Below are 26,719 nucleotides of genomic sequence, written 5' to 3' on the forward strand. Positions count from 1 at the left end.
ATTAAATCCTTGATGTACATAAATATAAGCTCCTAACTTTGTGCAGCATCCTATGAGACATCAATTCCACAAACTCTGTCTGGGATTGGTAGCCTTTTAAAAAATAGATGATGAATCTATACTTTTTGGCCTCTGAGGATGGAACAAGAGGCAATGGACTTAAACTGCAGCAAGGGAGGTTTAGGTTGGACACTAGGAAAAAGTTTCTAACTGTCAGGGTGGTCAAACAGTGGAATAAATTACCAAGGGAGGTTGTAGAAACTCCATCGCTGGAGATATTTAAGAACAGGTTACATAGATGTCTATCAGGGAAGGTTTAGACAGTACTTGGTCCTGTCATTAGGGCAGGGGGCTGGACTTGATGGCCTTTTGAGATCCCTTCCAGTCCTAGTGTTCTGTGATTCTATGATTAATTCTGAATCAGAAAAGAAAGAGCCATTTGAGCCATTATTTTGAGTTCCAGCTTTTACTAACAATGTAACATTATCTTCCAAATTAAAATATCAATTTTGCTCTGCTAATGAGCATTTTTCATAAAAATCTATAGAAAGAATCTATTTACTCTAAATCTGAATATGCAGTTATCTTTAATAATGTTAATTCGAACAGAATTTGAAATGTTCTCCATCACATCTCCTCCATTTATGAAACCACACCTAAATCCTCAGGTATCACTTCCTTTTCTAATGTTAATAGGAAGTTTCTCACAGATTGTGCACAGCCTCTTACTCTGTGGCCCTGCCCCCTGCCCCGGTTTTTCTCCCCTGACCCATTGTTCACTCCCCAATCCTCTGAGACTCACCTGCTGCCTACAGAGTCAACCTGGAAGGAGGACAAGGAGCCTGCTTGCCTGCCCAGTCGGGTCACAGCAGGGCATGGCAGGGGTCAGTCCTTGAAGAGAGGAGCTGAAGTGGGAAATCTGCCGGAGGGCAGCTGGGGGCCGGGAGGGAGGCCATGGGAGAAAAGGTCTAGGGAAATCAAGGCACAGTGAGATGGTCAGTGCTGGTACGTACTTTGGAGCCTGGTCTAGGAGTCATTCATTTCTCTCCCTCAGGTTAGAGGGTGCAAAGAATTTCCTCTTCCAGCTCCCCACTGGCAGAGGCCAGTTACTGCATGTAAATAGAATTTCAGCTTCCGGTCTGCACAAGTGACCAACCACTGACAGTTTCCCTTTTTTAACTGGGTGTTCCAGATGAAGACTGAACATCTGTCAACCCTAACTCTAGCTGAGACCTTGGCCTTGGCCTTGGCCTCCAACTTTGGGCTCTGATTCGTGGCTACTGATTTCCTTGTCTGACCAAAAGGATGACTCCTGCTTTGTCCTTCAGTCACAAATGCCCATGTTCTAGTCATGTTCTAGTCATGTGAAAAGGGCAGTGGCTATGCCTCGCCACCTTTCCAACCTCATTTTCCCAGGCTCATATGGATGACCTCTGCAGCTTATTCTTTTAAACCTAAAGTATAATATTCTCTCTCTCTCTCTCTCTCTCTCTCTCTCTCAGGGTTTTCTTCATATTCATCTAACATTTAGAATTTAAAAGTGGGGGAGAGAGGAGAAACAGGTTTTTAAATATACTCCCACCTTCTTGTTTTACTCTGCAGCATCCTGTTAATGGAAGTTGTAATTATTTGCCTGGCATTACACTTTGAACACACATTCCATTTGTTAGAACCCTGCACTGGATTCTGAGTGCACAGGCCTTATCATAGGCCATAGGAAAGCTGTTACATATCAGTAGACAAAAGCGTGTCACCCAGGAAAGGCTTTAGATATACAGTGCTACCCGAAGCCTTTAGCTCACTTCTAAAAGAGCAGCACCACATTTCAGGAAGTAACACATTACAGAATGATTCTCCCTTTTAGATTTATGCCTAAAATAGAGGAGCTACAACCTCAAGCATCAGTGGAGTTTTCATCAGCTGATTAAGTATGACAGATGAAGCTGGCTCCTGACCTTTGTGAGACTAGAGGGAAAAAAGAGAAATGGCCTTTCTTTCACCTCCTTCTTCAATGGTATGCTTCCTCAAACAAACAAAAAGACAGCTTTGCAGCTGAACAAGAGGCCACACAGTTATGTCTGAGCCCCTGAAGTTGTTCAATCAAGGGGGAACATGATACTACAGGATTTCCCTGTCCCTGCACTTGGGGTGGGCTGCCACACCTAATGAAGAATAATAGCTGTCAATTACAGTGAGATGACTAGGTCAATCCACGTATCCTTTGGCATTCTAGTAAGATAATGTTAACCTTCTGATAGCAACCTTATTACTTTGAACACATGCATATCAGACTGATTTTAAACACACACACCCACTGAAAATGATGCACAATCTCCCCGATATTAGGATTCATTTGCTTGGCATAAACAAAAGCCTCAGATGTGCATGGCCACCTTAAATATTTTTCTGTGTTAAATATTTTGCAAGGAAAATAAGCCTTCACTGAAAAAAAAATCATACACAGTACTGATCTGAGCCCTCTTGAATGAGAGAGGTTTCTTTTGGCAAGTGTGGTGGGTGTGGGGAAGAGATCTGTTTCCTTAGAAAAAAACACAAAGGGCAAAAATTAGCAAAGTTTTGCAAATTTTTAACTTGATTTGATTTATCAAGTAACTTGAAAAGGTGGGATTGTGGAATTATTATGGAATTGGCCTTCACTGATTTGCGCAGTATAGTCCTGTTATTTCAAATATTGCAAAATAATTCTCTTGCTTCTTTTCTGAGGAAAGTTAGGAATATGTTTAAAGAGTAACGCTGTAGATAAATAGTTTGCTATCATTACTAATTGCACAGTTAGTCCTGCACCTCCTTAACAGAAGTCACAACAGAAAGAAATACATGGAAAATACCAAGAATGAAGATTACTTAATTGGTACTGTCCATTCCTGTGAAATCAGCAGCTACCTCATCTGGGGCCCGTGGGCCAATAACACAAACTCAGCCTCATATCAGTTAATACAAAATATGTTTTGTGTCCCTCATTTTATAAACAATGTGTCATCAGAACTGGTCTCCATCACAGAAACCAGTGTTCATTAACCTCAAGCCCTCAGAAACATCTATTCAACACATACTACGTCAGGGAGAAAACACTCTGAGGAAGAGAAGCCATTATATTGTCCCTGCCGAGTACAAGGAAGGAAAACTTGCATGCAGACAAGGAGCTCACTGTCACTCATTCACTGGTGGCTATTTGCTATTCACCACTCTTCTGTTTTTCAAGGAAGTTTCAGCCATCCAATCAGGGAGCAGAAAAGATAAATCATAGAAATTCAATGAATCATCAATCACCTCTGAAAAATCAAACAGTCAAAACAAGCTGTTTATGAACATTCCACCTAAAGGAAATTTGGGCTGAAAGCCCGACCACGTTGGAGTCAATGGCAGAACCCTCACTGACTTCAACGGAGCAGGATTTTGCCAGTGGTGAATTATTAGGAAGAATGAATACATTTGTGAAATTCAACATCAGTTCACAAATCACTCAAAGAAAACATGCCATATTGTTTGGCTCATCTATGTGCACTGAATATTTATTCTATGATGTTTAATCGTAATTATTCATTAGTACAATATGAATGTGCTTTGACATCTATCCAGTGCTTAGGAAGTCACTGTGCATCTATGATGTTGTGACCTGGGGTTTCACTAACAAAAAACTTGAGATTTGCTGTTCTTAAATCCATAACTTTGATTGCCATTTTCCAGCTGGAACAAGGGTTTTAGGTATATTGCAAATGTGCTGAAAGAGCAACAAGTTTAAATATTGTTCTGACAACCGATAAAATATGTTGAGCCAGCCCATCTGCCTCCAGTGTCTGGGTTTTCTTGACTTACTAAGATTTGAGAAAGATGAATGGTACATTGGATTAAATATAAGAAAACATGTATTTGGCCATACATGATAAAGATATTTGGCTGAATATATTAATTATATAAAACACAGGAGTGTCTGTGGTTTCCTTGATTTCAGGTGTTCTGGTTTTCCTCCCCTCTGATCATTTTGGCATTTCCTCATGCTTTCTCTGGGTTAAATATTACAGTGTAGTCTAACTACCATATTTAGAATCAATGACCACTGAACTGGCAGAAATTTTCGTCATTTTGCTAAACCAGTTTTTGTGTTTAAAAAGATGACATTATAAAGCCACCCATTTTTTTTGTAAAAGTTGAAGGTTTTTTTCTGTTTTTCCCTTGCACTCATATCCAGTACAATCTGTTTCCTAATCACTGTTGTCATTTATCTCTTTGTTTTACCTTGTCACCTACTTAATTCCACTGGAGGCATTTCTAACATCTCTGTCTAATAATCTGTGCTAACAATGCAGAACACTATTAGCATAATAAGCATTTCCCATCTGCACAAATAAGAGTCCTTCTCATCAGTTTGAAAACTAACCACTGTACATAAAAATAGCTGGAAATCATTAGAATTAAAAAGACCACACTCCACTGCAAACATGTTTCCTGGGGAAACCGTTTTGTTTCCAGTTAATGTTAGAAATTTTGGGTATGATCCAAAGCCCATTCTCATCAGTGGGGTCTTCCCATGGCAGGAATTTGGGATTAGGCCTTTATCCTATGTGAAAATAGTAAAGTTGTGATATATACACAGTAAACCTTGGAGTTATGCAGGGGTTGCATTCGTGCAACCCCCACATAACACAAATTTTCATGCAAGTTGAGGGGAGGCAGGAACCAGGCTGCAGCCTGGTTTCCAGCTCCCCGGGGCTTAGAGGAACCAGGAAACTGACCAGCCCACCGGGGATGGTCAGTTTCCTGGCTCCCAGAGTGGTGAGCCAATTTCCCAGGCGCCACAAGTGATGGGGAGCTGGGAACCAGGCAGTAGCCTGGCACCTGGCCTCCCCTCCCTTTACAGAGCCAGGAAACTGACCAGGACAGCAGCCTTGGTTACTTCCCTGGCTCAAGCCAGAGGAGGGGAGCCAGGAACCAAGGGCAACCTGAATCTGAGCTCAGGCTGCCATCCCTTACAAGAGCCGTTTCCTGCTCCTGTTAGGGGCGGTAGTCATGTTAACCCAAGACACGCACAACTTGGTTGTGCGTATCTCAAGAGTTTATTATACATGGAAGGAAAAAAAATTGTTTCTGTGTCCTAAGTGGTTACCTTAAGAACTCATTCTTTGAAAAGTAGCACATTTGGTTATGCAAAAATTATTCACACAATAGTGCACCTAAATTTGGAACTATAATTAGCATAACTATTCACACAAAGGTGAGCAAACAGGTCCTTAAAAGCACTGCTAGGCATTTATGTGTGTAGTTAATGCAGTTGTGTCTGTAAATGGGAGATGATCATTGGACACATGCCCCATTTCTGTGCGTCTATTTATGACAAGTTTACCCCCAAATGTGAGCATAGGAAGTCTGCAGTAGCAGTCTCCATCTCTTTGTTTTCCAGTTTCTAGTTTGTTATAACAGCTGGCTTTGATAGAAGAACGATGCAATGACAATGAGAAGTTTCACTTTTCCTGTAAAGGGCATAAAAGCAAAATGAAATCTTCTGACACATATGCAGGATTTGACTACATATCAGTTATTCCTTTGTTTTCTATGACCTGAATTTTTAATGCTCTAAGGACGTTACTGACAGTCAGGTCAGGAACCAATTTTGTGTCCTCAGTTCATGGTCTCAGATGACACACAGAGTCAGATAAACACACTGGACTCTCATGGATACTTTGGTTCCTTGTGGTGTTGTTCTCTTGATGAAAGAAAAAGAAAAAAAAGGTCATTCTGGCTGAAAGTAACTGTTTGTTCCATGGAGAACCATATATAGCTTCCTCCAAACTCCTTTTCTAGAACACTTTCATAGACTTACCGAGTTGTTAACATAACACCTTATGTCCTGAGAAAATCCCAGAATGTAACATTACATTCTGTTCACACTACAGCCTTATGTTCCTCTCCATGTAAGAATACTTAGAATGAGAAAGAGTAACTGAAAATGCTGGTAATGAAAAACACCACATGCTGTCTTTGACCTGGCAGGGCCAGTGATATTTCAGAAGGAGGATGTTTTCTGGTGCCCTAATCATGCTGAACAATGAGTCTCAGGGGGAAAAAAAGTGTGCACATCAATGCCCAAAACAGGAACTCTTCAATTTAGTCACTCCACAACAATGATAGCTCAGCAGCAATGCCATTCTGACACAATGAGAGGATGCGGGTGTGTTGTTTGGCCCTGTTTCTGGAGATCATGGAGCAGGTGTTCACATCTAAAAATGTTCGAAAGTGAAGACTTTGTTTTGCCGATTTTCTTTTTTTTGAGGAGTAGATTTTTCTCTTCTAACTATATTCCCCATAAATTCAGAAAAAAACTGGAAAAAACCTAAATTGCCAATGTTTTTTAAAAGGTCAGTAGAGTCCCAACAAGTGCTGGATATATATTTGTGGTCTGCCGCTAATGTTTCAGGGGTCAGGTTGTGGCTAGGTATTTCTCTGCAAGATCCTTGAGCTATCCTTTCCGTGGAACAGGGGTATAACTTATCTGAGGAGACACTGTAATTCCTTTCGTCATGAGAAAAGTTCTGCATAGGATTTGGCAGGCTGCTAAGACTAGAGGACCGTATTGCTGCTAAACTGGAAATTTAGGTCATATTTTCAGATAGAAAGAAAAAGTCTTGACTGAAGAGACTCTTCAAATGGTGAATGGAAAATATGAGGATTAAATCAGGAATTGGATAATGCTAAGCAGCTTTCAACCACCTTAATTAGAGATAATGTTGCTGTTAATCATAAAACTAAATTAACGGAAAATCAATTAAAAGTAAAAAATTGGAAATTACTTGAAGTAAAAGAAAATTTTGTGTCAATGGCATTGTCAGGGTAGAGGAACTGAAAGACCTTCATGGTTGTGTCTGATCCATCTTTACATAGAAAAAATGCACTTTATTCCTACCAAAATAACAGGTTGAGGAGGGAGATACTTAAGAACCTTTGAAACCCCACAAATAACTGCAAATTCATTTTTGAATTTGTCATAAGCTTTAATTAGGTTTCAAAATCTTTGCAAAGTCCACATTTTATGAATTACTAAAAATCTAGTTTCAGGTTTCCTTATTTTAATTAACTGATTACAGATATTATTTTAATTAACTAAGCTATTCAAAATTAAATTAGCAAGATATGAGCACTCTTTTTTGCTGAGTTCAGTTTGGCTGAAATATCAGCCCAAATGCTCAGTGACAAAGAGGATCTGTGTGTTCTTTTGTCTCACAGGATCAGGTCTCAAGACACTTAACTGAACTTGTGAGAGGCCTGGGAAATTTACCCATATGAATTTCCCTCCTAACTAAGGCCTGAATGCACAATATGGACTTAGGGACCTAACACTCTAGGTCAGATGCCTAAGTTCCAGCTTCATAACCACAACGAGGCAAAGAACTCCTGCTTAAATCCTGTAGGGACCTAAACTCACTGGCTATATCTACACTAGTGAGGTTTTTTGAAAAAGCCAGGGCTCTTTCGAAAACTCCAGCAGAGTGTCTACACACAAAATGCGTTCTTTTCATATTAAATCAGAAGAAAGCAGCACTTTTTCCAGCAGCCTTCAACCTCTCCCAGATGAGGAAGATCAGCCTATTCCAAAAGATTCTTTCAAAAAAAGCCCTGTGTAGATGCCCTGGGGGCCTTTTCTTGAAAGCACGGTCCTCATGATGCCAGATTTGTTGATCCCTGGCCCATTCTTTTGAAAGATCGGGGGCTGTGTGGACACTCTCTATCGAAAGAGCAGATTGATTTTTTTCGATCTGCTTTTTTGTATGTGGGCATGCTCCTTCAAAAGAAGTTTCTTCAGAAGAGATCTTCTGGAAGAACTTCTGTCGAAAGATTGCTGTAGTGTAGGCGCAGCAAGTTTTAGCAATTAAAGTTTCTTAGGAGTCTCTGCTTCTGAGCATGCACACTGCCTCTTCCCTGTAGGGAACCATCACAGGGAGATTAGAATGATTTCAAAAGGCACAGGATCAAGCTGTAATTTCCTGTTTAGGCTGTCTTGCATTGCCCACCTGACAAGGGGAACAGATAAAAACACCATGGAACTGGCCTAACAACAGCGATGTTTCAAAATTCAGGAATTTGCAAGTCTGCCATTTAGCCTTAAATAGGCAAGTCCATCTTACTGTATATCCTTCCCTTGACAAGTTTACTTCTACATTATTCATTGTATTACCCTAAAGCACAGCCAACATTCAGTATCATAATAGTATGTGTTTGAGCCTACGTCGTAGTAATTCAGAAGGCTCCATTATTTGCCATTAAAGAGGCAGACTATCTTCCTTCTCTTTTCACTTCTCTCACTAAATTATCCTCAGTCCTGCCCAATGGCCAAAAGAGGGACATACATAATAATGATTATGTCTGCCCTGGAACTGGGAGGAGTAGTTCTCAGTGTGAGTAAACAGATGCTCCTCTCCCACTGGAGTGTGGAGACATCCAAATTGTCAGCTCACAAAAGATGTCAGCTTTGTCACCTTGGGACCATGGCAGATCAACACAAAATCCTTGGCAAAAAACAAGTAGTCCTGTAGCACTTTAAAGACTAACAATTTTATTCATTGAGTAATGAGCTTTCATGGGTAAGGCCCACTTAATCAGAGGCAGAATCTGGCTGTTGCATTCACAGAGAACCTCTAAATTTGGGAATGAGGGGAACAGGGCTAAACAAACTAGTTCTATTTAACGCTCAAACAGCCCCAAAATCTAAGTACAATTTTTCTACTCTGATTAACCACTGCACTATGTCCTTTTGTACCAGTCTACTTAGGACTTAGTCTTGTAAGGTGCTGTGTACCCTGTATTCCTAATGGTACCAGTAAGGTGCAATGGTAATAGTGCATGCAAAATATGCAGCTGTGCATGCAAAGCAGAACGTGCAAATACTGGCTATGCACACAAGCACCTATTTGTATGACCAACCCCTTGTTTTGCATGCATCAGAATCTTATTCATTTTTAACTATTGTTATAACCCAGGCCAGCTAACTATTTCTCAGGATGCTGATATCTCAGAATGCAAATGCATAGATAATGAACAATAGGCTGGAAGAGCAAATGCTTCCACCTTCCCTAGATACTTGGTCTGTATGCCAAAGTCCTGATTCCTTACTTAAGCAACTGCTGTGCCCTATCCAAGAGTGGGCTCCAGCTACCACTACACTTGAAATACAGGAGCAGGCTAGGAAAAGTGTTTTCCAAGCTCCTGTCTCTGCAGCCAGTCTGCACACAAGACTTTGCAAACAGGGGAAAGTCATTTCATTGGAAGTCTTGTACACAAAGTGCGTGCAGAATCAGATATTTACCAGTTATATGTATTTGAACTTAGATGCTGTATGTCCAGTAAGATGTTGGACAGCATAATACAGCATTTTATAAGCTTTAACCTCAAATAAACATTCAAACATCACAATGCAACAACCAAATGCAGCAGTGCCTATTGTATTTCTCCTGATTTATTAAAAAAGGTATGAAAAAACCTACTTAAGAAATGAAGTATTGTACAGTAGGAATACAGGTGGCAGAACCAGACCCTCTGTAAACAATGCCTTTTTTTTCTGCCCGTGAAACATCCAGAACAATACTCACTTTTCTTTCCTAAATATGGCAAGCTACAATGCTGATTCCATACTCTTCATATTACCCACTCCTTATCAGTTATTGATCCAAATGTCTGATCAAGTTATGACATAAAGATGAATTAGAATAAGGAGATGGGTGAAGGTCTGGAGACACAAAATGTATCTACAGTCTTACTGCAGCACGGTTTCTAAGAAGGAACAGAAGCTTTACACAAAAACAAAGCTGCCAATATTTTCTGGAATACCTATTATTCAAAGAATAGGATGCTTAATATAGACACCTCTAATTTCCCACTGAAAATTATACCAGAGTCTTAGAACTTTCAAGTATGATTTGAAGTTCATTATCCATACCTTGCAATGTTATAATATCTTCCAAAGAAATGGTCTTAAGGTCCAGTACATCCAGCTTCAGGTCAAACAGATCAGCTTGAGAATTTAAAATCAAAATGGCAGTCAGATTTAAAGGTAATGATCTCTCAGGACATGAAGGGCTGGACTCAAGTGAGGTAAGTTTGTCTGCAATACAAATTTTTCAAAAGCAGCAGTGGCTAAAGATACAAAATAAGGACGAAGAAATAAGGATGAATAATGACAAAATAAGAACCAATTTACATTTTTTCATTAGTTGTAGATGCTGGGACTTTGGGACTTTACAAATTTTGTTTAAACTTTCTCTCAGAAGGGAGGAGGAAGACATACAAGTGTCTCTTTTAAACATAGCTTAACAATACTATGATAAATGGAAATGAATGAAATGACCAACGTGAGCCCTATTTTTAATTAATAATTATACAACTCAACATCCAATGCAGAAATTCAAAAGAAATACACACATCCACTTCTGACAGGAAAAGATTCGGCCAGAGGCCAAACCAAGCATGGACACAAAAAAGGCATTACACGCCACCACTTTCATTTGAAACTTCAGGAGCCTGAGAAGTTATCCTAAAACTGAACCAAGCTCACAGCCCTTGGTTATTCTTTTAAGCCTTGCTGTCTACACTACAAATATTGATCATGTCAAAGCACTGCTGACAGCTCTCATGTTAGATGAACCAGTGCTAAAATAGGCGTGCTTTAAGTATAGATAATTATGATCAAATCCATCAAGTGGGTTGAATCACCTTAGTAACTTTGGGTTCTCTTAATGTCAGCCAATGACTAGACGGCTCAGGATATAATACACAAAAGTGTCTGCAAATGACCTTTTCTTCCACGCTGTGAATTGCACTGTGCACTGCTCAGCCAAAGCAGAAAGTATCTGTCTTAATGACTCCAGAATTCATTCCCCTTGTTGCTCGACCAGAAACCAAGTTAGTTGCCAGAGGATGTTGTGAAGACAAGACTTTAAGAGGGTTCAGAAAAGAACTAGATACATTCATGGAGGTTAGGTCCATCAATGGATATTAGTCAGGATGGTTGGGAATGGTGTCCCTAGCCTCTGTTTGTCAGAGGCTGGAAATGGATGACAGGAGAGGGATCACTCAGTGACTGCCTGTTCTGTTTGCTCCCTCTGGGACATCTGTATTGGCCACTGTCAGAAGACTGGATACTTGGCTAGATGGTCCTTTGGTCTGACCCATTCTTATGTTCAAAGGCATGGTTCAAAATGCACCTATTTGTCCAGAATTTTGTCTGACTAAGGTTTTGGAGGAAAGGTGCCTCATGTCTAACGGATTGTGTAAAGCAGTTCTTTCAATTTATGGTTTTGTTAGTTGTAATTAATACAGAGATTCTCTGCTTCCTGCCAGTTGCTGGCAGTTTGTTATGAACTTCTCATATTAATATATGCTTTAACTTTTGAAAGGCCACCTGGAATCTTATGCAATCGGTGCATGTTTGATAAATGTATAAATATATATCCAAAAATAATGACAAGTCCTAGATCACTGAATAAGGGAGAGAGTAAATGAATAACATGGTAGGGACACAGAAGTCTGAACTTTGTTTTATTGCTGCTTTTTAGTCTCTGCTTCCCCCACCACCACTTTCATTCTCTTTCTTTGTCTCCTAAGCCACATTCCTGAGACAATGAACTTTTGTCACCAGTGTAGGTGTTTCACTACAGGAGTAAAACAGCTGGAAAATCTAGACTCTAGAAAAAAAGTGCCATAATTAATAGATAATTACTTGGAAGGATCACTTGCAAAGTTGCACTATAGTTTGAAAATACAAGTATAAAATGTATAATCAATATATAAAAATACACTAATTAAAGTGAATTAAGATAGAGTTGAATGTTGACTGGTCTGTTTGTATTGTCTGCCTATTCTACTTGTATTGAACTGTGTGTCTGCAACATAAAGTATAAATCAGCCTCTTCCCATCCTGTGCAATATTTTGCTTCCCTTGCTCACATCTATTCATCAAACCTACTGCTGATTTCAGAGGAACTTCTCACTGATAAATAATGAGGAGGGCAGATCATTGATTCAGGTCTGGATCTCTTGCTAAGCTGGGCACAAGCAAGCATTATGCATTTTACTGAAAACAAAAACTGCAGATCATATATCAGAAGGCTTGCTGGGATACCTGCCTAGCTGAGGCAGAGGTTTGGAGTGCAAAGCTGTGAGGATTTTGGCTAGGCCTGTGGGGAGACACCATGGATAAAGGGCACAGGGCTGGGCCAGAGAGTTGGTGTGCAAGGACTCTGGCTCTGGCTGGGGGCACAGGCTCGGGGTGGAGCCAGGGATGATGGGTTCACAGATGGAACAGAGGATTGGGGTACAGGGTCTGAGGGCTCTGGCTGTTGATATAGGCTATGTGATGGGACTACTGGGGAAATGTTTGGGGTGAAAGAAGGTGCTCTGGGGCTACTATGAGAGGAGAGGATTCCCCCCACCATCTCGCTTTGCACCAGCACCTGGGGGTTGGGGAAAACCCCTGGGGCAGATGCGAGCTGGGTTGGGCTGTAGGGCCTGAATCGGACTGTGGCTGGATGTGGCCAAGGTCAGGCTGCCAGGTCCAAATGATGAGGCCAGATGGAGGCCAGGGCTGGGCTATTGTGACCAGATAGAGGATGGGGCTGGATGGGGGCAACAGCCAGTTGGGGGTTTGGGTAGGGAACTGCAGCCAGGCCACTGCAACCAAATGGAGGCCAGACAACTGGACCTTGCTGCAAGATTGGGGGCTTGGGCTGGATCAGGGCTAGGGCTAGGCCACAGTAGCCAGATGGGAGCTGTGGTACTGCAGCAGGACCACAATGGCTGGCTAGGAGCAGGGCCTGGATTGGGGCAAGGGCTGCCCCAGCTGGATGGGGACTGGGCCTGTACCACTGCTGACTCAGTCAGATGAGTGCAATGGCTCAACATGTGCTGTGGCCAGGGCAACACAGTTGGATTGGGACTGGGTGGGAGCTGACTTCCCCCACATCAGGACTGGGGCTGGGCTGCTGTGGCAGGAGCCAGGTTGGGATTGCACTGGCTGTGGCAGGTCAGAGTTGGAGCCCAGTGGCCCTGGCCTGTTGAAAGGTGGTCCAGTTTGGGACCAGTGGTGGGGCAGCCCTCTCCCTAACTGCTGCAGATCTTGGCCTCAACTACTTCACTGAGTGCCTATACAGCACTAAACAGTGGGCACTTGGCTTCATAGCTTACATGGATCGTAGGCTGGGATGGATTCCCTGAACCTTTGAAGCTGAGACTGGCTTTTTTTTCTAAAAGATCTGCTCAAGGATATACTGGGGGGCAGAGGGATTTCTCTGACTTGTGTTATACTGCAGTCAGACTAGATCAACACAATGGTATGTTCTGGCCTTGGAATCTGTGAATGTGAGTATGTGTGGGAGAATCTCTTCCTTTTAATGTAGATTTTGCATTGAAAACATTCCTTGCATGACACCATCCCTATTTATGAGCTAGCTTTATTTTAAAAATGTATTGTTTGAAAACGAAGAAGTCAGGCAGCTTTGCCTGCATTTTTACATAATAGAGGTAACTACAACCTGGAAGTGTGGTGCAGCTGTTGGGATTCCTTAATTTCCAAGTGTAATAGCAAAAGCAAGAACTGTATATCTATAGTGTTCTCATCTGCTCTCTAGAAATACACGTGTTACCTGTGTGATTTTGATCACCTGCTGTCCCATTCCTGTGAATCAAAGACAAGTTAAACAGAACAGCAAGCAATCTCACATGAACTATGAGGAAGCCATGTCTGAGCTCACCCCAGGCCATGGCTACGTGAGCAAGTCCTTTCAGAAAATCCAGCCCTTACTGAAACAACACGTGGAGCATCTACACACAAAATGTGTTCTTTCAGTCAGAAATCAAAAGAACGTGGCTCATCTTCCGCTGCTGGATCAGGGAGAGCACCTTCTTTTGAAAACTTCTTTTTGAAAAAAGTATGTCTAGATGATCTGCAGGCCATTTTTTTCAGAAGAGCAGTCCTCATGGTGCTTCGTAGTGAAAACAAATCAAGGTTTATTTAACAAAGTGTAGAGATTCAAGTGACAGCAAGTAGAAGTATCTGAAACAGATGGTTATATATACAGTATAATCATAAGATAGATTCTAAACCCTAGACTAACTTAGCTAAGAACTTTCCTTTCTTATAGAGCAATGCTCTTCCAAAGCTCTGTCACACTGCATGATTTGGGCCTAGTCGCTTTACCTTGCTGTGCCTGTTTTCTCATCTGTAGAAAAGAGGATAATGATTATTCAGCTTTGGTGAGGCTGCATCTGGAGTACTGTGTCCAGTTCTGGGCCCCCAATTACAGGAAGGATGTGGGTACACTGGAGAGGGTCCATCAGAGGGTGACCAAAATAATTAGGGGGCTGGAGCATATGACCTATGAAGAAAGGTTGAGGGAATTGGGACTGTTTAGTATGCAGAAGAGAAGACTGAGGGGGGACTTGATAACAGCCTTCAACTTACTGAAGGGAGGTTGCAAAGAGGCTGGATAAAGGCTGTTCACAGTGGTCATGGATGGCAGAACACGGAACAATGGTCTTAAGCTGTGGTTGGGAAGTTCCAGGTGGAACATTAGGAAAAACTTTTTCACTAGGAGGGTGGTGAAACATTGGAATGGTCTACCCAGGGAAGTAGTGGAGTCTCCATCCTGGAAGTGTTTAAGTCTTGCCTTGACAGAGCCCTGGCTGGGCTGATCTGATGGATTTGGTCCTGCTTAGGGCAGGGGGCTGGACTTGATGGCTTTTTAGGTCTCTTCCAGCTCCATTGTTCTATGATTCTATGATTTCTACCTCCCTTTGCAAAGCATTTAGAAATCTAGTGATGGAAAATGATAAATGAAAGGTATTATGATTATTTCAATATAAAGGTTTTGTGGTTCATCAGTGCTTGATACTACAGCTTATAACAAAAGCATAGCTCTTAAAAAGTGCTATAAAGATACACTAACCTTATTTTTATAGATGGGCAAAATGGGTCTCTAGGAAGTTACATCAGATAGCAGGTCATTGGCAGGCTCAGGAATAGAGCCCAGATCTGTTGGTTTCATGCTCTAGTCCATCAGACTACATATGGTCCTTTGAGGATTACAATGATGATGCAAAATTAGGCACATCTTAAGGGTAGTTTTGGTGTGATGCTGTTTTCTTTTCCTTTTGCTAACTCTGTTATCTGAATTGTCAATTTCACAGTGTTACTGAAAGGCTTTGAAGAGCCGATACGTTTGCAGAAGCAATTTGAATGATCACAGAAAGGACATTCCATACATAGGATATAGGTACATGACAGAGGAAGATATTTCTCTAGGTTGGGGTTATTTATGTTTATGTTAGTCAAATGTGATAGTTTCCACAGCTGAAATGCATCAGAGATGCTTTTCCGTAATGTTCCATTTTATTACATACAATCCATTAGACTCACTTGTATTATAAACCACTCACTGTTGCATATCTGACTGCAAAATACGGTTATGTTTGTCATCACATGAATTACCCCAGAGTGACATAATACAAGTCTGTGCTGCCTTTTCCCCTGGGCCTGTGAGGATTTATTGTAACCCTAAATCTGCCTTTCTATAGATTGGAAAGGAATGCAAAATATACAGTCTTTGCAGGCAGCCTTTAAAATAATGTACCCATAAAATCGCTTTTTTTTTTTCCAGGTTTGAGGCCTTTCTTTTGCCAGCTGGTCCGCAAATTCAGCATTGGCTACAGAGGGTAGTACTGCTTAATCTGAGCAATGATGTGACTTCTGTTGAAACGGGAACAGGCCTACAGAACTTTACACCTAGTAATGAGTTAGCATCATCATAAAGAAAACTATTACAATGATCATTGGATTTATTGTATTTCTGTTCAATGAAATTTTCCATGAGGATTTTTTTTTTGGTCTTACAAATCCTCCATTCACTTGATGGTGAGGAATCTTTATATTAAATCCATTCTGCATACCACTTCCAAGAATTTTTCAACAGGATTATATCAATGTAACTGTTACAGGCTCTGCTCAAGGACCACGGTCCCAACTGTGCACCTAAATGTAGCATAATATGTGCCTCTGCTGAAAACAACTCCCCGTTCACTCCAGTTTCTTGCCTTTTGAAATTTCAACTTTATCATCTAAGAAAAAATGGTTACAATTTCCATTCAAGTGCAGAAAATGCCCACTGGAGCAGAATTATGCATGTGTGAAGGTGCCCAGCTATCGATCACTTTCATAAGATAAACATTTGTGAATATTATGGTAGAATTTTGCTCAGCATGGTTTATTATTTCTGGTTTTAGACTATTTTAGTCACTAGAAATAAAGTATAATGGCTCCTTAGAGTCGCAATTTAATTTATGAGAAAGAAATGGAAAATACGCAATTTCCAATAAATAAATAAGTAAATACATAAATAATAGACTGCTGTGTAGTCTGGTCTTCCTTTAAAAAAATAAACAAAGAAACAAACACATAGTGGCTTGTTTGTCAAAGCAGTTGCTTGGCTAGTAGATTGTAAGTTGTCTGTGGAAGTTAACATCAACCACCACCTGCTTTCTCTTCACTCACCTTCAATTCAGCTGTGCCTTCCATTCCCCATTGCCCTACCTATATCCCAGCAGCACATACCAATTTGCATGCCGACATGCCTTTGGTAATGTGAATGAACATTGTGCAGCCTGACACCTGCACACAGACAGGACATAAGCCATTTTTGGTGCATTTGGGCATTAAAACTTTAAATGGGAGAACAGATCAATTTCAATTCCATTTGATTATGCAGCCCCAGTCTAAAGATAACATTTATCACTGTAGATTTAAATTAGAAAAATTATTAGCTCTGCATTTATTTCCATACACATCTTTTACTAATTACTACACTGTTATTGCTCCCTGATTGAACACAAATAATTTGCAAAGAAAATAAATCAAACAGTACTGAAAATATATTCTGTTCTTTTTCTTGTGGAAGTCTTCAAGGAGCTGCAGAGCAGGAGAATTACATGTTACTTGCATAATGCTGCTATCAGGTCTAGCTCTTCCCAGATGAACAGTTGGTCCCCAGGGCCTGACACTGATCCCAGACAGCTTATTTGAACCATGCTCTTCACGGCAGTTCTGTTTTTGAACTTAGTACCCAAAATGTTACCTACCTCCTGCTTCTGCTTTCATTATCGTCACAGTTTTCTTCCTTTCAGCATTGCCTAAGTGTGAATATCACCACATCCACGTGAATAAATATTCAACTTATGCCATAGAATGTAAAAAATTGGGGCAGAAAACACAGTATTTGAATATGAATCCCTCAATTTGGCTATTCTAACAAAAGTACTTTAGAGACTAATAAAATAAGTTATTAGGTGATGAGCTTTCATGGGACAGACCCACTTCTTCAGATCATAGCCTTACCAGAACAGACTCAATATTTAAGGCACAGAGAACCAAAAATAGTAATCAAGGTTGACAAATCAGAAAAATATTATCAAGATGAGCAAATCAGAGAGCAGAGGGGTGGGGGGAGGGGAGTCAAGAATTAGATAAACCCAAGTATGAAAAACAGCCCCTATAATGATCTAGAAGATTCCCATCCCAGTTCAAACGATTCTCTGTGCCTTAAGTATTTAGTCTGTTCTGGTATGGCTATGGTCTGAAGAAGCGGGTCTGTCCCATCACCTAATAAATTATTTTGTTAGTCTTTAAAGTGGTACTGGACTGCTTTTTTGTTTTGATAGTATACAGACTGGCACGGCTGTCTCTCTGTCACTACCCAAAGTTTACAGCTAGGCCTACTGGCCTCCTTCTTTCCACTAACAAACAGCATTTTAGCACCTTTGTAAACTGTACACATCTTTTTAGTGTCGTCCTTCAACACATAAGAAGTCACACGAGCAGATACTTCAGGAAAGTTGCCAAGATACTGTAATATGAGGCAGAATCCTAAATGCCTCACAGATGAATGCCTCAAGTACCGATCTGAGCCCTAACTTCTTTAAAGCCCTTAATCAGTTATTTTAATGCCATTATGTTTAAAACTAAGTACAGATACTTAAAGACAGAATTCCCTGGTTCTGGCCTATATAACAGCTCTTTATTTTTGAATGACTGACACCTGTTAACTTAATGAGATAATTAGTTTACTTTGCATTATGAAGGGAAAGATCTGAAATTATGAAAGCTTTAACAGGATTCATCTATTTATTTCCCGCTCCTCCTAGTTTCTGCTTTAACTGAGGAGACAGAGAATACACATAAGCATATGGTTCTCACTTTCTTAGAGGAATGGGACTTTTTCTTGGTTTGTTGTGAAGTAGGCCCCAGTGTGTTGTTATCCATTTTCAAACCTTTTCTTTCCCTGCTTTGCATTTTTAATTTCCATATACTTCTACCCTTCCTGATTTTGATAAGTAGTAGTTAGTAGATTGTTGAAATACTTTAAGAATAGTTCTGCCACTATTTCAGCATGGCCAAAACCAGCACAATGTCACAAATCTCACAAAACCACCTAGTTTTGTGATATTTTTAATCTGATTTACATACTAAAAGAGTTACTGATTTTTTTTTCTGTGCTCATATGAACCAAACCTTCTGAGATTCACCCTCTAAGAGTGGCCATTCACTTTTAACACATTCACAACCATATGTATAGGAAAGTCTCCTGAGTACCAAGAGTAGCTTGCAAGACAATGGGGTTTAGGGAACTGGTAACTTCCTGAGCTTTGTAGCACCTGACATTATGACAGCAGTGCTGATAGATGACCTAGTGTGTTACATTTTCTTATGCAGATAAAGTCAAGCTATTCTGCATTATACTAATGAACTCTTTTCAGAACCCACAGGAGATCATTTTAAAAGGAAAACCGATTTCAACATTAGAGTGAAAACAATTGATTAGAGTGTTGTCAGACAGTGATGTATTATGGTGCAGCAGCTTCAGCTTCTCAGTGCTCTTATCCAAGCCTGATGAGAGCAGTGTCCTTTCCATCAGCAAAAGGTTTTCCAATTCTCAGATGTAGATGGCAAGGGAAACAATGACTAATATTGTAGGTGGTCTTAAAATTGCTCATCTTAAGCAGCTGCTTGGCAGAATGGTAAAGTTTAAAGGACTTGTTCTGTTCATGTCAACCAGTATCGTTTATGATAGAGCTCATTTGAAAGTCAGAAAAATGCAAAAAAGGATATGTTGATTTCACACCAAAAAGTAGGAATAATGAATTGCCTATTTTTTTATGAAGAACCACCAGCTGTTACCTAACAGGCAGTGGAATGGAATTGATTTGATTGCATTGTGATATTCAATGTACAATATTTACAGTTACTTTGCTATAGGCTACAAAAACTCAGATGAGTGCTCTGATTTGAAAAACCCAGGTTACCAATTCTTATTTATCCCAAGGTCTCTGATAAGGCATGGAAGTATTGAAGTTCCTTTGCTACCTGCTTCCTACATATCCTTGAGCAAATAAAGTGAACTTCTTTATGCTTTGCCTTTACTATCTGTAAAAGGATGTCACTTTTACCTACCTCACAGATTATTGGGAGCCTAAGTGAGTGTTTGGAAAACACTCGAAAGAAAGATGCTATTGGTGTGCAAGGAGCTGTCTGCAATCTTCTGAATGAGATAGCTTAAATTTTGCTCTGTACAATGCTAAGCACAACTATAGTTATCAGACAGATGGTGTCTAACTTTATTAGTACTAAAGATACTTTTCTTTTGGGGGCTTGGAGATTATCAGTAAATTTTGAAAGAATTTAAACATAATACTAGATATTAGAAGGAAAGATCTGAAAAATTCCTACCAAGTGGAGGTTTCTTAGGCTCAGACAGTGAATAAATAATTATATGCCTGGAAGCTACCTAATTTCTGCAGTTTCCTTAAGTAATTCACTGTTCTAATTAGAACTAACCAGAGAGCACTCAACAAAAGGGTGCCTTTATGATGTATGAGTCATTTTAACTTCTCGCTGAGTCAGAGACAGACAATATTGAGTTTCTGACATTGAGTGAATAAAACAACAAAATCAGTCTGGAAGAGGGTTATAGAAGAAAGGAGTTTGAGTGTGATGAGAGAGGGGATCTCATGCTATTGTTGGGATAAATATAGGCAATGTTGAATATATCATGACTTAAATATGCAGCGGTTGATTATATATGTGCCTTTCTAATTTGCACTTCAGAGACCAAGTGAGCACAACAAAAGAGGTTGTGAGACTAGTGTAATCCTCTAACCAGGGGACAAGAGCACCTCTTACCTCAGCTTCAAAATAACATTCCCATTGACCATCCATTTATTGTAATGTTTGGTACCTGAAAGACAGAAAACAACAACTAACTGAAAAATTAAAAACATACAAACAATGTTGCATACAGGCAACATTTTTTTAACTTCCTGCCACTACTGGTTGTATGATTTCAAAATTCCTTTGGCGATTTTAAGGACTGGATACTCCATTATAATTTATCTGCAGAGGCTACAAGTCAGGTAAGAGCTGTGAGCAAAGACAACTGGTGACACTGAGCTCAGAGACGGCACTCCTACACCACGTTGGAATAGCCTCTGGGTCACCTATGCCAGCTGCTAACAGCTCCAAGGTGCTAAAAGTGCAGCAAAGGAATGATGTGGCAAAGGTGTAGCCTGACCCTGACATCTTTTCCCTGCTTTACTGGATATTTAATAGCTCTTAAAGGAAATACCCACTGCTACAAAACTGACAGTGAAATCAATGCATTGTAGTATACTACTTCAATCCCATCCTGTCTTTGTTAGGTGAATCAGTTAGCAGATTCTAAACTCCATACTCTTTGTCTACCCTTAATTGACTTGTGTTATATGCGTCATTTCAAAAGTTATCCTGACCATTGCAACCTCCTACTCTAGGCCACCAGCCCTCCCCTACTTCAGGACACCCAAAATGCTGCTGTAAAGATCATTTCTCCTGCCCCATGTCTTACCCACCACCAATCTTGAATATCAATTCTGGTTCTCTCAAGAGGTGGATTATGGTTTTGTGTGGCCCTGGGCCAGAGCAAATGAGACCCCTTTCCACCACCTCTTCTGCCTGCAGTTCCTTCCCCTCTACCCAAGCAACTGCCAGAGAAATGGAGTCAGGACAAGGGACTTTGACCCCCTCCACCCTGACAGCACAGGGACAGCTGGACTGGGGCAAGCTCCCAAACCCTAATCTGCTCCCCGGCAAGAGCACTGGGTGGCTGGATCAAGTCAGGACATGAGAGCATGTATTTTTCTGGGGCCCTCCAATAGGCCGGGGCCTCAGGGTACATGCACCATTGGCCCAGTGGCTAATCTGCCATTGGTCTTCTCTGTTCTCCATTACTAAGATCAAACTTTGCATTGCTACTATCAAAACTGTTTAAACCTTTAGCAAAGCTCTTTAGAATATCTCCCTCCACAATGTCCTGCACAATCCCACTCTCTACATTCTACCTCACTTCTTTTCTGACTGACATTTCTGTCTCCTTCACCCTTTCCTGACATTCTGCATTCTGTCACCATGCTTGAGACAGCCTCCCAGTTAAAGGATGGGATTCTAAAGTGTCTCCCTGTTGTCCCTTTGAAAACATACCTATTTCATAAGCATAAGCACTGACTTTTTACTGGTGGGTGCATCACTGTAGTTTGGCCCCAAGACTCTCTTCCCCTGACTCATGTCTGCCCTTTCCTCGCTCCCCTCAGCCTTCTCCCTCAATGCCTCCTCCTGCCTGCTTCTGATTTTTCCCTACCTTCCCCGCACACCTCCACCAGACAGCACATCAGCAGCCAGCTCAGGGTACCACCAAACAGCAGTCATTAGTGGGTGCTCACCATCCCGTATTGATTTTCTCTTGAGCCCCAAAGCACCCAGAGAGTCAACGCCTATATTCACAAGGCATTCCAACTATAATACTGATAGGTCATGCTGTTTTTGACTCGCAATGTATTGTGCCTTTTAGCTTGCAAGCTTTGGGAGGCAGCCAGTTTAACAAAGAACAACAGTTGTATATGTGTAAGACTTAAAATACTATGTAAACAAAAATATTTCATGCAAGAGGCTGATATATATTCACACAGCAGTGTGAAACCAATATCCTGTCACCACTCTGTGATATGCAGCACAAAAATAAACACTGGATTTTGAACTGTAGGACATTCCAATGCTCATGCATCACAACTGCTAAATTACAACTAACTTATAAGTTCACAATTCAGTTAATGAGGACGTATGTCCATTTACATGTATATATGCACATGCACACACCCATCTTAGGAACAGATCAGTAACCATTTTTAGGAACAACGCTAATACATATTTTATTGCCAATCAAAGAGTACTTTTTCTTTAGTTGGTGACAGTTCTTTGTGTACATTAAAATATTGCCTAGGAAAGTTCAGTCTCAATATTTTTGTAGCCTAGTGAATGTCAAGCACCATTGGAGAAACATATTACCTGACACTAATAGGGTTTTAAAAGGAAGCAGGCAGTGTTACTAATATCCCTATTCTGGTCCCCTAGATAAGGAGCCTTTTTAATGTTCTGCTTTGTAATAAGTGAAATTTCTCATCCTTATTTCAGACGAAATGTCAGTAGTTGCTGGAAGCACATCTGAGCCTTCACTTTAACAATGTATTAATGGAGTAGGGTGAACTACACACTGACCAGGATCCCACCAATATATATACATTAACGTTTCAGCCAACTGCAATGACATGCTGTGTCCCTCACTAACATGGGTCTGTATCAGACCTGCCCAGTTCACTAGGTTGACTTGCAGTAAATGGAAACCCTTGATTTTACTGGAAATAATGAGAGGCAGAAGCAAAAACAAAAAAGCAGTCCTGTGGCACTTTAAAGACTAACAAAATAATTTATTAGGTGATGAGCTTCCGTGGGACAGACCCACTTCTTCAGATCAACAATGATCTGAAGAAGTGGGTCTGCCCCACGGAAGCTCATCACCTAATAAATTATTTTGTTAGTCTTTAAAGTGCTACAGGACTGCTTTTTTGTTTTGATAGAATACAGACTGACATGGCTATCTCTCTATCACAATAAAAAGCTGAGGTCAGTGAAAGAATGGTTTCACATTAGCAGCTGCTGCTAAGGTGGAAGTGTTAATGCCACCTCCAGCATCTGCTTTAACCAGATGAAAAGAGCAACATTCACACGCATTCAGACAAACTGTAATCTAACTCTATATCAGTATCTCACGCTGAGCAATATCATGCCAGATTACATCAGTCACATTACCTTTTGTCTGAAGCAGTACGAAATAAAATAAAAATAACAACAAAACGAGCAGAATGTCTTTTTGCCAGCTTCACATTTCAGCCATTAACCAGAAAAAAAAGCATCATTTTTGATATTACAAAAACATAAAAAAAAGTCCTTGAGACACCGAAGTATCTCATCTTGAACACTTATATACAATAGTAGTAGAAGTCAATGAAATAACTGGAGCTCAGAAAGGCCTGTTTGTCTGACAGACTGTCACTGATATGCTATGGCAGTCTAAAGCTATGTTAACACAGCAGCACTATTTGGCTGTGTCTGTGCTACTCCTCCCTTTTGGAAGGGGTATATAAATGCAGCAGATGGAAAATGCTAATGAGACACTGATATGAATATTCAGACCCTCATTTGCATAATACCAGCCACTTGCCAAGTCGAAAGTGCTGCTTTCGAAATGCAAACTATTCAGGTAGACAGGGTTCCTTCGAAAGGAAGCCCCATTTTTGAAAGCACCCTTCTTCCCAATTTGTTTGCATTTTGAAAGCAGCACTTTCAACAACCATTATGCAAAGGAGGCACTGAATATTCATATCAGCATTTCATTAACATTTTTGATCTGCTGCATTTACATGCCCCTTCCAAAAGGGAGTGGTAGTGTAGACACAGCCTTCCTGAATAAGCTATTCCAGAAGAGGTATTCTGGAATAGCTTATTCCAAAATAGTATTGCTACACACAACATGCATTTTAAAATAGCCCTCAGCTATTTCAGAGTAGATCACCTACACATAAAAGAGCCGACTTCAAAACAGAGCCATTGGACGCACTATGGCATGTTTTGAAATAGGCCCTATTCCTTGGCTGTGGCTACACTACCCCTCCCTTTCGGAAGAGGCATGTAACATTATGGCCGTTCAAAATGCAAATAAGTCACTGAGATGAATATTCAGGACCTAATTTGCATAATGAGAGCCACCTGGTCTGTCAAAAGTGCTGGTTTCGAGCTAAAAATAGCCATGTAGCTGGGGTTCCTTTGAAAGGGTGCCCTGAATTCAAAAGCACCCTTCTTCCCAAACAAATTTACATGTCCTTTCTGAAAGGGAGGGAGCAACATAAATACAGCCCCTGTCTACACAGCCCCTATTTTGAAATAGCTATTCCTTGTGCAATGAGGTTTAACAATTTTGAAATAAGGCATCCACTATTTTGAAAGTTTTTCTAAGTATCATTTGCACTGTGTAGATGCTTGCATAGTTATTTCAAAATAGCGGCTGCTATTTCAAAATAATTCTGCAGAGTAGACATACCTTTATAAGAAACCATCTCCACTGCATGCATGCTAGAACAAGGGTTCATAGAATCATAGACTCCTAGGGCTGGAAGGGACCTCAGGAGTTCATCCATCCAGCCCCTTGCCTAAAGCAGGATCAACCCCAACTAAATCATCCCAGCCAGGACTACGTCAAGCCGGGACTTAAAAACCTCTGGGGATGGGGGCGTTACTGTACTCCCTGTCTTGAAGTGCTATCCAGTACAGACAGGGTTTACAATTTGGTTTTATGGCTCAGCACCCCCCACTATATGAATTGCCCCTGTTTCAATGTAAAGTTTAGTTATGCAGAGTGTTGCACTTAAATGATCTCTGGGAGTGTTTTAAACTCAAGCTTGCCCACTGGTCAGGGAATGGACCAACACTCAAGGGCTTTTGACACTCCTGCTACATTGTGATGTGTGGACATTTGAGTGCTGTTAGACTTCAACTGCTACTCAAATTTCCCCCTTGCTGTGTCTACCTACTCTGGCTCCTCCTCTGCTCAGGACAAGCAAAGCAGAAGGAAAAGAAGTTCAGGGTTGCTACCCCAGGGGTTAAAGATAAAATTGAAGCATTTGCTCCTACCCCTGCGACAGTCACTGTATTAGTCTTTGGAAGCAGAACTCAATTGATCATTTAGCCACGTCCCAGTGAAAGTGCAAATATGGACTTCCTGAGATTACCTTTATGCCACTACAATTACAAGGAAGTGAAGGGCATTCTTAAGAACATTCCCATGGTGAAGGGGAGTACAGTACTTGCCAAGTAGATCCTCTTCTGTTATAATGAAGGTGACATTCTGTTAAATACACCACTTCAGTGAAAGGGGCTTCCATTAGAATTCTAGGAAGGCCTCTGGAAAGCAGTGCAGTGGTGTGCATCCAAAACCAGACTGTGACTTTGGAGAGCTGGTTTCTATTCCTGGCTCTGTCACTAGCCTGCTGAGTGACCTTGAGCCAGTTCCTTTGCAAATGTGTCTTTCAGTTAACCCTTCTGTAAAAAGGGAGGATACTGACCTGCTTTGTAAAGCACTTTGAGAGCCACTGATGAAAACTCTTCTATAAGTTCTAGGCATTATCAATTATGATCATGACCCATGACTGGGATAGCCAATAACATTCAAGATTTGGTCCTTACTTTTTCTACTCAGAGCCTTCCTGTGGCATTTTCACTCCTTGAAGGAACATGAACAGCAAATAATTCTTGAATTATAGCAGACAAATCTATCACTTTATCTAATTGTAACGCTAACAGACCCAGGTTGCTAGCCTCAGGGACAGAACCTGTAAGTAGAGGGTCTGAAGCCCTGAACTCTACCATGTGAGCTAAAGGCCAGCTGCCTCTCAGCTAAGGTTGTAGAGCAGAGACTTTACTCGCCCCAGATGAGGTCTCAGTGCCTCTGGGTACTACATAACAACAACAGAAAGTCTGTCATAGTTCACAGCAGGGCATCCAAAAGACTTGCTGGACCCCTGGGTGAGGTAGGAGGAGGCCCGGCTCTGCACTCCATGAAGGGGCAGGACTTCAGGTAGAAAGGGCATGGTCGGGGCAGACAACACATAGAGGTGCCCAGACTGCACTGTGGCCCCTCACCCCCAGCCAGCTCTCAGAGCCATCCAGAGCACACTGCACAGTAGCAGTGATGGCAGCCAGGAACTTCCAGCCTTTTTGAATCCCTGGACTCAGAGCACTTGCCTGCTTTGCTCCCTCCCCTCACCCCCATTTGCTGGTTTGGTTCACTGGCCAATAATAGTTAAAGGTCAATCAATGGGACTTGCACTCCTAAATCACTTAAGTGCTTTTGAAAATCTAATCCTAAAATCATTGTCACTCATCTTCTCAGGCTGCATAATTACAACCTGGTGCCTAGTCAATAAACTGTGCTAGGATGGGGTAGGAGGGTTGAGATTAGCTAATTTAGCAAATAGAACATGGTATATTTACGGACAGACATTAGAAGGCCAGGGAACACTTTGTTAGATGCTACTTTTAAATATTCTTAAGTAATTGTAAATTATTCCTAAGGGCCAAGGCTGCACTATGTTTGCTATTTCAGGATATGTTTGCATCTCGAAATAAAAACCCCACCGACAAACACCACACTCACAATAGCAGGGTTATTTCAATCTCAGTATTTCATTGTCGCTACCCCTCATCATATGGGGGTAGCAGGAAGTTCAAGATAGGCACTTATTTCAAACT

At 40.9% G+C, this 26,719-nt stretch overlaps 1 long non-coding RNA gene across 1 annotated transcript in view; it reads right to left on the minus strand.

Moving 5' to 3' along the window:
- Positions 1 to 23,354, minus strand: part of LOC142010568 (uncharacterized) — a 79,203-nt gene extending 55,849 nt beyond the window's left edge. The window contains exons 1-2 of the long non-coding RNA XR_012644836.1: positions 23,225 to 23,354; positions 20,231 to 20,285 (exon numbers count right to left, since the gene is read on the minus strand). This is a non-coding gene — a long non-coding RNA (uncharacterized LOC142010568). The remainder of the gene's footprint in view (positions 1 to 20,230; positions 20,286 to 23,224) is intronic.
- Between the last annotated feature and the right edge of the window lie 3,365 nt (positions 23,355 to 26,719).

This window comes from Carettochelys insculpta, chromosome 3 (assembly GCF_033958435.1).
Source record: "Carettochelys insculpta isolate YL-2023 chromosome 3, ASM3395843v1, whole genome shotgun sequence".
Taxonomy (NCBI): Eukaryota; Metazoa; Chordata; order Testudines; family Carettochelyidae; genus Carettochelys; species Carettochelys insculpta.